The sequence below is a fragment of the Sinocyclocheilus rhinocerous genome, unplaced genomic scaffold (assembly GCF_001515625.1).
Source record: "Sinocyclocheilus rhinocerous isolate Xijiao unplaced genomic scaffold, SAMN03320098_v1.1 scaffold1589, whole genome shotgun sequence".
NCBI lineage: Eukaryota > Metazoa > Chordata > Actinopteri > Cypriniformes > Cyprinidae > Sinocyclocheilus > Sinocyclocheilus rhinocerous.
Window position 1 is genome coordinate 265,710 of NW_015648634.1, and position 15,186 is coordinate 280,895.

The following is a 15,186-nucleotide window of genomic DNA, read 5'->3' on the forward strand; positions in this document are numbered from 1 at the left end:
TTGCTACAAATATACCCCAGCGACTTGACACTGCTTTTGTGCTCCAGGGTCACATATATATATATATTCACCAAACCCAGGTCTTTCTTTGTGTGTGTTACAGTAATTATACAATAAACATTTTTTTTGTAACTACATGCACTGGACACTGTGTTCTCCATTTTTTGATGTAGTGTCTAATGAATGATCTGTAGCGTGTGTATTATTGATGAATGTGTGTGTGATTTGAAAGCTTTGTTTGATTTTGAGCACAGGTGAAATGGTTTTGAAGCGATTGCTTGATTTTGCCAGAAGAGTCAGGGCAGGGGTTCTGTGAATTTAGTTTGAGTATTTGGATTTGTGTTTAAGGTTTTGAGAAAATGAGTGATGGTTTCAAGAAATGTGTTTTAGCGATTGAGAAAAGTGTAGTTTGGATGGCACGTTCACCTGCGCTCAGGTGGAGGCGCTGTCGGGTCGCGCGGGGGTCGGTGAGGCGGAGCGCGAGACAAACTCACACAAGCCGCGGTTCATTTAGTCATTAAACCGAGAAACTCACTGACAGTCGCCGTCTCCTGCTGAGCCGTGTGTGTTTGCGCTTCTGCCATGCGGTAAAAGCGGGGAGAAACACAGAAAGAGGTGAGTGTGTGTTCACACACCACACACACACACACTTGTATGTTGTAGGTCGCGCACAGGCGGGGTTTGTAAATGTACTCTCTTTAAACACCAACAGCAGCTCGCTCGCTCGCGCCTATGGCTGTGTTGTAGTGTTTATTATTTTGTGTGTTGATCACGGTCACGTTCCGTTCGCTGGTTTAATGGCAGAGCCTGTCACGCTCAGGTACCAGCACGCCGCGTTGATATTTGTGCGCTATTATCACTGCTGTGATCAGACTTCACTAATATATCACTGAGATCAGATGTTATTGTTACATCAGTTATGTTCATGTCACTGCTGAGATCAGATTTAATGCATATTTTCAGTTGTGTATATCACTGCTGAGATCAGATGTAATGCATAATTTCAGTTGTTTATATCACTGCTGAGATCAGATGTAATGCATAATTTCAGTTGTTTATATCACTGCTGAGATCAGATTTAATGCATAATTTCAGTTGTTTATATCACGGCTGAGATCAGATTTAATGCATAATTTCAGTTGTTTATATCACTGCTGAGATCAGATTTAATGCATAATTTCAGTTGTTTATATCACGGCTGAGATCAGATTTAATGCATAATTTCAGTTGTTTATATCACGGCTGAGATCAGATTTAATGCATAATTTCAGTTGTTTATATCACGGCTGAGATCAGATTTAATGCATAATTTCAGTTGTTTATATCACGGCTGAGATCAGATTTAAAGTTCTTCCCTGTTGTACCGAATATCTATACTTTTCAAATTATCATATCGAAGTTAGAAATTCAAATATTGTGACAGAATTAATGTTGTAGGGTGCCACAAGTTTGTTAAAATTTCCAAAGGGTGCCGCGACTAAAAAAAGGTTGGGAAACACTGGTCTAGGTTACTCATTTTAGGTAATGTATTCTGACTAGTTTTTTAGATTACTTCTAGATTACTTTTTTTTTATCTAACTTGTTTTAAACTTGCCATTAAACGTACCTGTTGTTAAATTATTGAAATATGAACTTCCTCAGAGATATTTCAACTAAATATGTAATTTCAAGGGGTTTGGCTGACAAAAAACGTTTGGCAATCCCTGCATTACATGACTTATTTGTTTCATACATAGAATAATTGCTTATAAAGGAACATTTAAATAAGAATTCGGGGGAATCAATGAATTATGAATAATTAATTGCCATTGTGGGAATACTATGTGTAATCACGTAATCCATAAAAAGTAACTGCAATCTGATTATGAGCATTATAAAATGTAATATACTCTAATTAAAAGTACTGCTGAGATCACTGCTGTCGATGATTTTAGCACGTCCTGAACCTTGACTGTAATTCTGAGAAGCTCTAATCTGAGGTGGTTCAGTGTAGGGAAGTAAATGGTTAACGGCCCTTAATAGGGACACACTGTATACATAGTCGCTCTCCAGTGGGTTTCAGTAATTGGTGTTATGAGCGGTGCAGGTCCCAGTGCTACGGGTTAAATATGGAGCCCTGTTACATAACCGCTCATGTTTCCATTAATTTCATTGAGCCGTGGAGTTATCTTCAGCTGCTGAGACATCTTGTGGTCCTGTAGCATTTTAAAGGTTCACACCAGGTTTCGTTGGATCACGAGCTTTGAGCTGCTGGTCACTTTTGGTAAGATGAGTTTTTACAGAGTAGCTTTAACCTAAACGTGAGGGTTCTCTGCTGTAGATAAGATGCTCTTCATTCTGGGAAAGTTACTTTTAAAAGTAATGCATTACACTCTCAGAAAAAAAGGTACAAAAGCTGTCACTGGGGCGGTACCTTTTCAAAAGGTACACTTTTGTACCTTTTAGGTACTAATATGCACACTTTAGGTACTAACATGTACCTTTAAGGTACCAATATGGAGTCTTTAGGTACAAAGTTGTGCATTTTGAAAAGGTACCACCCCAGTGAAAACTTTTGTACCTTTTTTTCTGAGAGTGTACAATATTGCGTTACTCCCTAAAAAAAGTAACTAATTGCGTTACTTTTTATGGAAAGTAATGTGCTCCGTTACTTTTGCGTTACTATTTAAATCTGGGATGGGCTTGCATGTCTGTTTTTAATATAAAAAATACTATTTTTGGCAAATGTAAAAGCCGTTTCACACTGAAAGTGAAATGAATAGGCTGAAGAAAATGTAAATTCACGTCTGTACAGTAGAGGGCGCAGCTCAAACCTCTCAGCTGTGCTGGCATTCTGGATTGCATGAAGAATAGGACGCAGGAGAAGAAAGTTCAACACTCTTCAGCAATGAAAAAAATTAAACACAAATGTGACCCTGGACCACAAAACCAGTCATAAGGGTCAATTTTTGGAAATTGAGATTTATACAGCATCTGAAAGCTGATAAGCAAATAAGCTTTCCATTGATGTATGGTTTGTTAGGATAGGACAATATTTGGCTGAGATACAACTATTTGAAAATCTGGAATCTGAGGGTGCAAAAAAATCTAAATATTGAGAAAATCATCTTTAAAGTTGTCCAAATGAAGTTCTTAGCAATGCATATTACTAATCAAAAATTACGTTTTGATATATTTACAGTAGGAAATTTACAAAATATCTTCATGGAACATGATCTTTACTTAATATCCTAATGATTTTTGTCATAAAAGAAAAATCTATAATTTTGACCCATACAATGTATTTTTGGCTATTGCTACAAATATACCCCAGCGACTTAACACTGCTTTTGTGCTCCAGGGTCACATATGTTATGTTTATCTAAAGTAATTTTTTCTTGTTAGTATGGTTAAATTGGATCATTGAAGGTCAGCAGCAAAGACATTGGTTAGTAAAATGGGATTAAATAAGGATATTTGTGTTGCTTAACATAATTAATTACTGCAGGTTTGCATAATATTCTGAGTTTGCATTTCTCTGATTTTTATTGATTTTGAGGAATACTGAATCTGCTTTTGTGCGAGTGAGATGAGTAAATGCATGCTGACATTTAGTCTAGAAACAGTGTTGGGCAGTAACTAGTTACTATTAACTAGTTACTGTTAGGGTTGCAAAGGGGTGGAAAATTTCCGGTAAATTTCCGAAAACTTTCCAAAAATCCCTGGAATATATAAAAAAAAAAAAATCCTGGAATATTTCCAAAATTTACTGGAAATTTTCCACCTTTTTGCAACCCTAGTTACTGTAATAATATTACTTTTTGCAGTAACTAGTAGTGTAACTAATAAAATTTCAGTGATAATATTACAGGTACCATCCATAAAACAGCTAGTTACTTAGTTACTTTTGATGCCTCAACCCCTACTGATTTGAAATCCAACAATCCAATAATTCCTAAATTCATTTTCATAGTTTTCATGACTCGCACAGGCACATGAAGTCACCAGTGCATCAAGAAAGCCTAAGCTTAAATTCAGGGGATGGAAATATTGCCATTACACTGATTTTGTCTGGAGAAAAGCTGATCTGAACACAGACGTGTAAGTTGTGGCATTACTTTACTCTGGCATTACACCCACATCCCTCTGATCCCGATATAAATGAAAAATCTTATGAACTTATGTGATTTCTTTTGATGAAATATAATCATATTTGGGTAACAGAGAAATTATAGCTACAATTAGCTTCAAGCTATGACAATTAATACAACACTTTTACTTAAAAGTCACTATCAATCACCACTGAGTGCTTGTAAAAACTTCTGACTGTGATCCAATGCAGATTTTGGTCAAATGATGAGGCAGAAATATATTGTTAGTAACATTTTAGAAGTATTTTATGGGGGAGATACATAATTACAGCTTCTGTGGGGCGTGAAGGAAAAATAATGTAACTAGTAGTGTAACTAATTACTGTTGCCAGAAGTAATAATATGACTTTTGAAAGGAGTAACTAGTAACGAGTAATAAATTAGATTTTTGGGGTAACTAGCCCAACACTGGTCTAGAACTACGTGACGACAGGAGAGCTGTCAGTGAATCAGTGGGAAAACAAAGTAACTTAAATGTAATGTGTTCTAGTTACTTGAAAAAAGTAATTTGATTACGTAACTCGCGTTACATGGAATGTGTTACCCCCAACACTGAATATATATATACTGTATATATACATGTATATACAGTATACACACTATTTGAAATGTGTACAGTTGTATGCAAGTGCTGGGAACCGCGAAAAGGTGTCTCAAGAGGATAATCGACCTGTATATCCTGCAGTGTTATATAAAGACTGCAGCACTGAAGACACTTCTGATCACAAGTGGTTAAAGGTCACATATTTTACACCTTTCTGGAGTTTTATTTTAGGTTTTGATGTCCTTAAGAATATATATTTGCGGTTTAAGTGCCAAAAACCATCTCAATATATTTTTACAGCTCCTCTCTCAGGAGCTCTGCTGAGAACAGGTCGATTTTGGCCTGTCTAATTAATATTCATGAGCCTCTCTTCTGACTGGCCTGTTGTTTTCTGAGTGACGCACGGCCAGGCCAACCACAGGTAACTAGGGTCAGCCGACGTCACAGCACTAGCTGGAGGCAGCAAAACAAAGGGGAAACTGGAGGCGGCACACACACACACACACACACTCACACACACACACACAAACACACTCTCTTACACACACTCACACACACACACTCACACACACACACACTCACACACACACATTACACTGCCGTTCAAAGGTTTGGGATCAGTAAGAATTTTTATGTTTTTTAAAGAAGTTTCTTCTGCTCATCAAGGCTGCATTTATTTAATCAGGAATACAGAAAAAACTGTAAAATTGTGAAATATTATTGTAATTTAAAATAACTGTTTTCTATTTTAATATACTTTAAAATTTAATTTATTTCTGTGATGCAAAGCTGAATTTTCAGCATCATTACTCCAGTCTTCAGTGTCACATGATCCTTCAGAAATATTTTCAATGTTAGAAACAGTTTTTGCTGCTTAATATTTCTTTGGAACCTCTGATACTTTTTTCAGGATTCTTTGATGAATAAAAAAAGAAAAGAAAAAAAAGAACAGCATTTACTTAAAATAGAAACATTTTATAACAATATACACTACTGTTCAAAAGTTTGGGCTCAGCAGATTTTATTTCTTTCTATTTTTGAAAGAAATTAATGCTTTTAATCAGCAAGGATGTGTTAAATTGATAAAAAGTGACAGTAAAGACTTATATTGTTAGAAAAGATTTCTATTTTGAATAAATGCTGTTCTTTTTAACTTTTTATTCATCAAAGAATCCTGAAAAAGTATCAGGTTCCAAAAAAATATGAAGCCGCACAACTGTTTCCAACATTGATAATAATCAGAAATGTTTCTTGAGCAGCAAATCAGCATATTATACTGATTTCTGAAGATCATGTGACTCTGAAGACTGGAGTAATGATGCTGAAAATACAGTTGCGGATCACAGGAATAAATTATATTATATATACCATTATTTTAAATTGTAATAATATTTCTCAATATTACAGTTTTTACTGTATTTCTGATCAAATAAATGCAGCCTTGATGAGCAGAAGAGACTTCTTTAAAAAACATTACAAATCTTACTGATCCCAAACTTTGAAAGGCAGTGTACACTCTCAAACCCACACACACACACTCACTCACACACACACACACACACACGTGCAGTGAGAAGTGGATCACATCCTCAGAGTAACAGCTCATTTCACACTCAAGTACAATGTCTCTGAAAAGCTGTAAATGATTAAATGTGTTTTACTGTCTCCTTATTCACCACAGCCTCCGCTCACATCCATGAGTGTGTGTGTGTGTGTGTGTGAGTGTGAGTGTGAGTGTGCAGATGTGAGAACGTTGATGGGGATTCATTAGAAATCCACTGAATTAATGTGTAGGTGAGAGGTGTCCAATATGTTTGATGTTTAGTCTTAAATAAATCCCGCAGTGTTTCTCCCACTCACATGCCCACTCTCATGCTTTCATTTTTCTATTATTGCTGTAGTTGGACGTGCTGAAGAACAATAGGTGGCAAATATAAGGTGGGGCAAGGGGGAGTTAAAAAAAATAAGGCTGGTTGCTAGGCCATGAGTGGATGTGTCATCAAAATGGTGCTTATGAGCAACTGCAGCTCTTCTTTAAGTAACGGCACTGCTTGCCTACCATAACTGACCCACTTCTGATTGAGAGAGAGAGAGAGAGAGGAAATCAGGGCGGCATGCAAAATGATCTCTTTTTAACCCACACTGCACCCCTCTTCCTTGTTATCGCCTCAGAATACGAGTTACAAACCAGCTGTTGATCAAAACGCCATGTGTTTGAAGAGTTTAGGTTGCGTAAGGCTTGATATGAGAGAGTCTGAATTCAATTAGACTTTTAATCGAAGGTGCGTTGGTTTCTCCTGATGCTGGTTTTGGCTGTTATTGTGAAACACCCACAATGAAATGCCGTCCACACAGCCTACAGAAGCTGCTCAACAGATGTGCAGTCCTTCAGCTTTTTCTGTGGAAATCAATTATTTCCACTTCACTCATGTGAGGAAGCACTTTGCAATAACAGTGTTTAAAGACTGCCCATGGGGACCATCAGCGAGGGATTCTCTCAGACCCAATCCAGCTCTCCTTATCACTCTCTCTCTCTCTGTATGTGAATGAATTTCAGCTCTAGCTTTCCAGTCCTCATTGTTGATGGTCTTTTCTTTTGTAATGTCTTGTTCTCACTGGGAATAAAGATGTTATTTAATAATTAGTGTGGAAGTAGTTACTAGACATAAGGGGCATGAAAAGGAGTTATAAGATATACCTGCTGCGGATATATAGAGACTTCATTAGGCAAAATATCAACTATATGAACAGTTCATTGTAACACAGGCAGCATCACATGAAAACTGGCTGGTTGTGGGGGTTAAGATAGATAAATCATTCATCTTCAGCAGATGGCAGAGTGCTCTGGATTAATTCTCATCTTTAGTTTCCATAAGTGGATCAGCAGGCAGATAAGCTATACCATCACAAGCTATGCAGTATGCACTTACAATGTATGTAATGAAGTTTTTATGCCTATATGAATGTGTGGGTGCCATGGTTTGTTGAGACTGAGTCCATGGCCACAATATGATTTTTATTAAAATGTATAATTGAACTGCTGTAGCATATCATTAGAGCTGTGGCATCAAAACTTCTTGGAATCATAAATCAAAAAAGTAATTACACTCCTTTGAGTGCATAGATTAAGCCACGTCTTGACCTGAAGGCAGTTTTTGGATGGAAACTGTATTGATCTTGCTCTTGGGACATGCTACAGTGCATAGCGAAATTAAATACTCGGGACTGCCTCGTTCTTTCTCCACGGCCATCATTCAAACACTCTCGTTAACTGCATAAACTCAAATGCAGAAGTGAAATCGATTCTCCGCACTTTGATTTGCGTATTCATATGCTCACTAACATTATTTAGCCATTGTTATGAAGCATCAGACTGTATAAATCATGTTTCATAAGGTCTTAGTGAATAGGTCATAGTGTCAGTCACACACAGAACAGAGTTGGACTTCCAAATTCCTGTTATGATATAAATGTGGCTTTTGAATGCAGTTCTGAGAGAAAATTTCAGTGAGAGAAATGCAAATAACTTCATATTTATATAAGTTCATATTTTTATGTTCTCCTTAGGAAAAGAACTTTGTTCTGATTCCTGAATGTTATTGCATTTCATGTTACTAAAGAGAGCAGTCATTCTGAAGAAATAATAGAAATACCATGCAGACATTGACTATTTTTTATTTATTTATTTTTTTGTTTGCTTGGATTTTTTTAAAGTCATGATGTAATAGAATTGAAGATTTGTTTTCACTTTTAGAAAGGTAATTATTCAGTGACAGAAGAAGGATTTTGAAGTAGAATTCAGAATGAGACTCTCCGTGTACTATTGATCTTTTGCTTCTTTTGTTGTGTTTTCTTTGCCACGTATCTTCAAAAGTATGATAGCTCTGTGTACTCATTTGAAATATGTCACTTCTTCCTGCCTCTTGATCAATGATGTCCTCTGGGCTAGAAACCCTCTGATTGATGTCCTGAGCTGTTTCAGTGTAAATAAACATTTCATGATTCACTGAATTGTGCATTGTTGGGTGCTTGTGTCAAACTTTTATAGATAATTTTGAAAGCTGTTTGAATCATTTTTACTTATTTGTTGCAGGTTACTTTTCAGGGCACTCAAATAAAAAATTAAATAAAAAAAAGATAACATAAAATATATACATGTATAAAAAAAAAAATATATATATATATATAAAACCAACTTTATACAGAGAGCTGTGCAATAATATAGTTACATATATACAAGCTAATCTCATCTGCACAGAATGTAACAATCTCACAGCTCTCTGTATAAAGCTGGATATACTCATCGAGGGCGATAATGTTTATATAAAATGTTTGCCTTTGTTTTGAGTTTGTTTCGTTGCTGTGGAGTCAAACATCTTGCGTGTTGTGATGCAGTTTAAAGTGTCGTCACACAGCTGGTGTTTGATCAGGTTGTGTGTGTCGTCACTGGACGTGTGTGTGTGTGTGTGTGTGTGTGTGTGTGTGTGTGTGTGCGTGCGAGGCGTGACCTCGGGCGGAGGGTGCGGCCGGATCGGGTTCCTGAAGGTCAGAGGTCAAGAAGGTTCTGGTTCCACCTGCTCCTGTTACTCGGCTGCGTGTCACACCTGTTCCATCTGTACTTTTTATTTATTTATTTATTTGAGTTGTAGTGGATAGTGAAGTAAATGTGGAAAACAGACAATTGACCGCTCATGACTTATCAGTCATTAAAATCCTCTGTCAGTGATTGACGTGTTCTTCTGAGATCTGCTCATGTCTCACGTTTCATAGATTTATCTAGATTTAATTTGATGTCAGTATGATGATGTTTAACATTATTGATATACTATTATAGTTTTTGCTAATATTTTAAATTAGGTTTTCACAAATTTTAGTCAGGGTTAGGCTTTTGGTAAATTTTTTTTTTTTGGCCTTTTTATATATTTTTTTATATATCTGTGTTTTATTTAATAAAAGTTTTATTTATTTGTTTTAGTAATTTTTTTTTGTTGTCCTTTTAATTTGTTTTTTTAAATATATCTGTGTAGTTTTATTTAATAAAAGGTTTATTTATTCATTTTAGTTTACATTTTGTTATTTTAGTACTTCACCTTAAACTAAATGAAAATAAGAAATGTTGCCAACTAACTGTAATAAAGTTTTTTTTTCCCCAAAAAATCAATAAAAATAAAAATACAATATATAATAAAATAAGTTTGTTATATTTCAAATAATAAAATGTATAGTAAAATAATGAAATATGTAATAAAATTAGTTTAAATGTTATTTTAGTTAATGTAATGCTTATTTCAAGTAACTAAAAAGTTTTTTTTTCATGGTTTTAGTTTGTTAACGATAATAAACACTGCTGAAGTCCAGCGGTTGGTTTGGTAACGTCTCGCACACACACACTCACTCACTCACTCACACACTCACTCACTCACTCACTCGCTCACACTCTCACTCACACACACACTCACTCACTCACTCACTCGCTCACACTCTCACTCACACACACACTCACTCACTCACTCACTCGCTCACACTCTCACTCACACACACACTCACTCACTCACTCACTCGCTCACACTCTCACTCACACACACACTCACTCACTCACTCACTCGCTCACACTCTCACTCACACACACACTCACTCACTCACTCACTCGCTCACACTCTCACTCACACACACACTCACTCACTCACTCACTCGCTCACACTCTCACTCACACACACACTCACTCACTCACTCACTCGCTCACACTCTCACTCACACACACACTCACTCACTCACTCACTCGCTCACACTCTCACTCACACACACACTCACTCACTCACTCACTCGCTCACACTCTCACTCACACACACACTCACTCACTCACTCACTCGCTCACACTCTCACTCACACACACACTCACTCACTCACTCACTCGCTCACACTCTCACTCACACACACACTCACTCACTCACTCACTCGCTCACACTCTCACTCACACACACACTCACTCACTCACTCACTCGCTCACACTCTCACTCACACACACACTCACTCACTCACTCACTCGCTCACACTCTCACTCACACACACACTCACTCACTCACTCACTCGCTCACACTCTCACTCACACACACACTCACTCACTCACTCACTCACTCACTCACTCACTCACACACACTCACACACACTCTCACACACACACACACACACACACACACTCATCTGGTGTGTTCACTGAAGTCAGCAGCTCTAGTAGTCTAATCATATTTGGCTTTGTTTCATTTCCTTGACCTCCAGCTGTAGGTGGAATGTACTAATTAACCATGGTTAACTAACAAACAGCATGGTCGTTTTCTGCTGTTTTGCGTCTCACGCCGTGCTCCGCTTGATCTCTCTTCATTAAATGAGACTTAAGCAGCAGCTGGAGGACAGGAGCATGTGAGCGCGCTCTGTTTGCTCTGGAGGGCGTGAACCGATTCACAAACACCACAGAAGCATCACTGGATTTCTAGGAAAACTTTCTGCCACTCCTGTCTCTGCCCAGAATCCTCTCTGTCTCTCTCTGTCTTTTACTGGGACGGCGAACATCCAGTTTGCTGGTTGCCTTGGCGACGCGACCCATGTGCTCTGTGTGTGTGTGTGTGTGAATTTTTCGCTGGTTTATTCATGTTCAGTTCGTCTCCGGCGTAACGGATCTTTAATTAGACGATTCAGTTAGCGAGAGAAGAATCTGCTGCAGAACAGCTAATGAAGCTGATGATGTCATTTCCCTCTGGGTGGAGCGGAAAGCAGGAAGTAGATTAGCCAGCGTAAACACAGAACAGATGACCTTTGACCTCCTGACGTATGTGTCCATGTCAGTGGTTCTGAGTGATTCTTGTGATGATGAACGTGATTATGGTTCACTGAGTCATACGACTCTAATCAGTGAGGAAAAACCCTCCAGCAGTGATTTTGTGCTTTCGCTGGTGTGGATTATAAGTGTTCATGTTATATCAGAGCAGTGTGATCTTCATAAAAGTATTTTCCTTAATCTTTGGACAGAAGAGTTAATTGTACCTTATACTAGAGTTCGTTCGGGCCATTGAATCTCATCGTTACACCAGTAGTTGGCGACAAGCTACTGTCTTTGAGTGAGTTATTGATTCATTAATTCAACAGTTCATTCGGGAATGCTGTTTCATTCGGGAACAAATCAAGTCATTTGAATCATTCATTCAACTGATTCAACTGATTTGTTCAAATACACTGATGCATTGAGGAATGAATCAAGTGACTGTCATGAGTGAGTCATTTGAATCATTCATGCAACCGATTCCTTCAAAAATGCTTTATGAGCGAGTCATTGAATTATTATTTTAATCGATTGCTTTAAAAATACAGATTTTTTTTCAGGGATGAAATAAATGACTTGTCTTTAAGAAGTGAGTCTTTGGTTCATTAATTTAACCGATTCGCTCAAGCACACCGTTTTACTCAGAAATTTGAAGTCATTGATTTGTTCATTCAACCAATTTGTTCAGAAACGCAGATTTGTCCAGGAACTAATCAAATGACTGTCTTCATTAGTGAGTCATTTGAATCATTCATGCAACCGATTCCTTCAAAAATGCTTTATGAGCGAGTCATTGAATAACTCATTCAATCGATTCATTCAAAAACACTGAAGCGAAACATTTACTGTCTTTATGAGTGAGTTGTTCATTCATTAATTCAACAGTTCATTCAGAAACGATGTTTCATTTAGGAACAAATCAAGTCTCTATGAGTGAGTCATTTGAATCATTCATTCAACTAATTTGTTCAAATACATTGATGGATTGAGGAATGAATCAAGTGACTGTCTTTATGAGTGAATCTTCGGTTCATTAATTTAACCGATTCGTCCAAGCACACTGATTTACTCATAAATTAGAAGTCATTGATTTGTTCATTCAACCATTTTGTTCAAAAACACTGATTTGTTCATGAGTGAGTCATTTGAATCATTCATACAACCGATTCCTTCAAAAATGCTTTATGAGAGAGTCATTGAATAATTAATTCAGTCGATTCATTCAAAAACACTGAAGCATAACATTTACTGTCTTTATGAGTGAGTTTGTCGTTCATTCATTAATTCAACAGTTCATTCAGAAATGCTGTTTCATTTAGGAACAAATCAAGTCTCTATGAGTGAGTCATTTGAATCATTCATTCAACTAATTTGTTCAAATACACTGATGAATTGAAGAATGATGAGTCTTTATGAGTGAGTCTTCGGTTCATTAATTTAACTGATTCGTCCAAGCACACTGATTTGTTCAGGAACTAGTCTTTATGAGTGAGTCATTTGAATCATTCATGCAACCGATTCCTTCAAAAATGCTTTATGAGAGAGTCATTGAATAATTAATTCAGTCGATTCATCCAAAAACACTAAAACAAAACAATTCACTGTATTAATGAGTGAGTCGTTGAATCATTAGCAGTATTAGAAACCAGCAGCTGAAATATACTTTCAACAAAATCCCTGATCATTTCAGTCTGATCTGAACAGTTTGAGCGGCACATTTCAGCGATGAATCTGTTATAGTGTGGAGGCTGTTATTGAAGGATGAGCCGTTCAAAACTATATTAGACCTGACAGAAAACCCAAACCCCATTTTTAAATGGAAAACAGTTAAACGAGGATGATACGACCCGTCGTGTGTGTGTTTGTTTGGTCCAGCGCTGTCGTATGTGATTGATGGCTGGGCGTTTCTGGGATGCTTCTATTGTGAGTCTTAATTACTGGCTTGAGTTCTCAGCGCTGGAGAAGCAGTGATTTCAGATGAATGCTGTTATCGCTCCGGAGAGAGAGCGAGCTTCTCCCTATAGATCAGCCGTCTCGCCTCCTCAGTGTGGTTTGTGAGCAGATTGTAAATGAAGTCTAAACAGAGGAAAGTTTCACGCTTCTCTTCACAATCCCACTGAAGAGACGATGACGAGTGAATTTAAAGCGCTTCATCCGTGGATGTGTCTCAGTTTGACCCACATATGAAGACTAATGGTGTGTTTTAATGGGTTTTCGGTCACCTTTGACCTCATATTGCTGAAGGAGAGGGTTAATTTGCTTATTTTTTATATGTTGCCCGTGCTGAATTTACGGTGCTCATAAAGATCTTAATATAGCTGTGTTTAATAGGATCAGGACAGGTCTGTGATGTCAGCGAGCACTGAGGATTCTGGGTACATACGGGCCTTGAGACGCAAACAGAAGAGATAACGAGATTAAAGAGGAATAATGTGCAGCGTATGGATTCACAGCCGACACAAAAACTCACAAGCACAGTGGAGATATTGTGCTTCATTATGGTTGTAATAATAAAAAAATATATTAAAAAAATTATATATATATATATATATATATATATAAATAATTAAATAGTCCAAGCACACTGATTTGTTCAGGAACTAGTCTTTATGAGTGAGTCATTTGAATCATTCATGCAACCGATTCCTTCAAAAATGCTTTATGAGAGAGTCATTGAATAATTAATTGAGTCGATTCATCCAAAAACACTAAAACAAAACAATTCACTGTATTAATGAGTGAGTCGTTGAATCATTAGCAGTGTTAGAAACCAGCAGCTGAAATATACTTTCAACAAAATCCCTGATCATTTCAGTCTGATCTGAACAGTTTGAGCGGCACATTTCAGCGATGAATCTGTTATAGTGTGGAGGCTGTTATTGAAGGATGAGCCGTTCAAAACTATATTAGACCTGACAGAAAACCCAAACCCCATTTTTAAATGGAAAACAGTTAAACGAGGATGATACGACCCGTCGTGTGTGTGTTTGTTTGGTCCAGCGCTGTCGTATGTGATTGATGGCTGGGCGTTTCTGGGATGCTTCTATTGTGAGTCTTAATTACTGGCTTGAGTTCTCAGCGCTGGAGAAGCAGTGATTTCAGATGAATGCTGTTATCGCTCCGGAGAGAGAGCGAGCTTCTCCCTATAGATCAGCCGTCTCGCCTCCTCAGTGTGGTTTGTGAGCAGATTGTAAATGAAGTCTAAACAGAGGAAAGTTTCACGCTTCTCTTCACAATCCCACTGAAGAGACGATGACGAGTGAATTTAAAGCGCTTCATCCGTGGATGTGTCTCAGTTTGACCCACATATGAAGACTAATGGTGTGTTTTAATGGGTTTTCGGTCACCTTTGACCTCATATTGCTGAAGGAGAGGGTTAATTTGCTTATTTTTTATATGTTGCCCGTGCTGAATTTACGGTGCTCATAAAGATCTTAATATAGCTGTGTTTAATAGGATCAGGACAGGTCTGTGATGTCAGCGAGCACTGAGGATTCTGGGTACATACGGGCCTTGAGACGCAAACAGAAGAGATAACGAGATTAAAGAGGAATAATGTGCAGCGTATGGATTCACAGCCGACACAAAAACTCACAAGCACAGTGGAGATATTGTGCTTCATTATGGTTGTAATAATAAAAAAATATATTAAAAAAATTATATATATATATATATATATATATATAAATAATTAAATA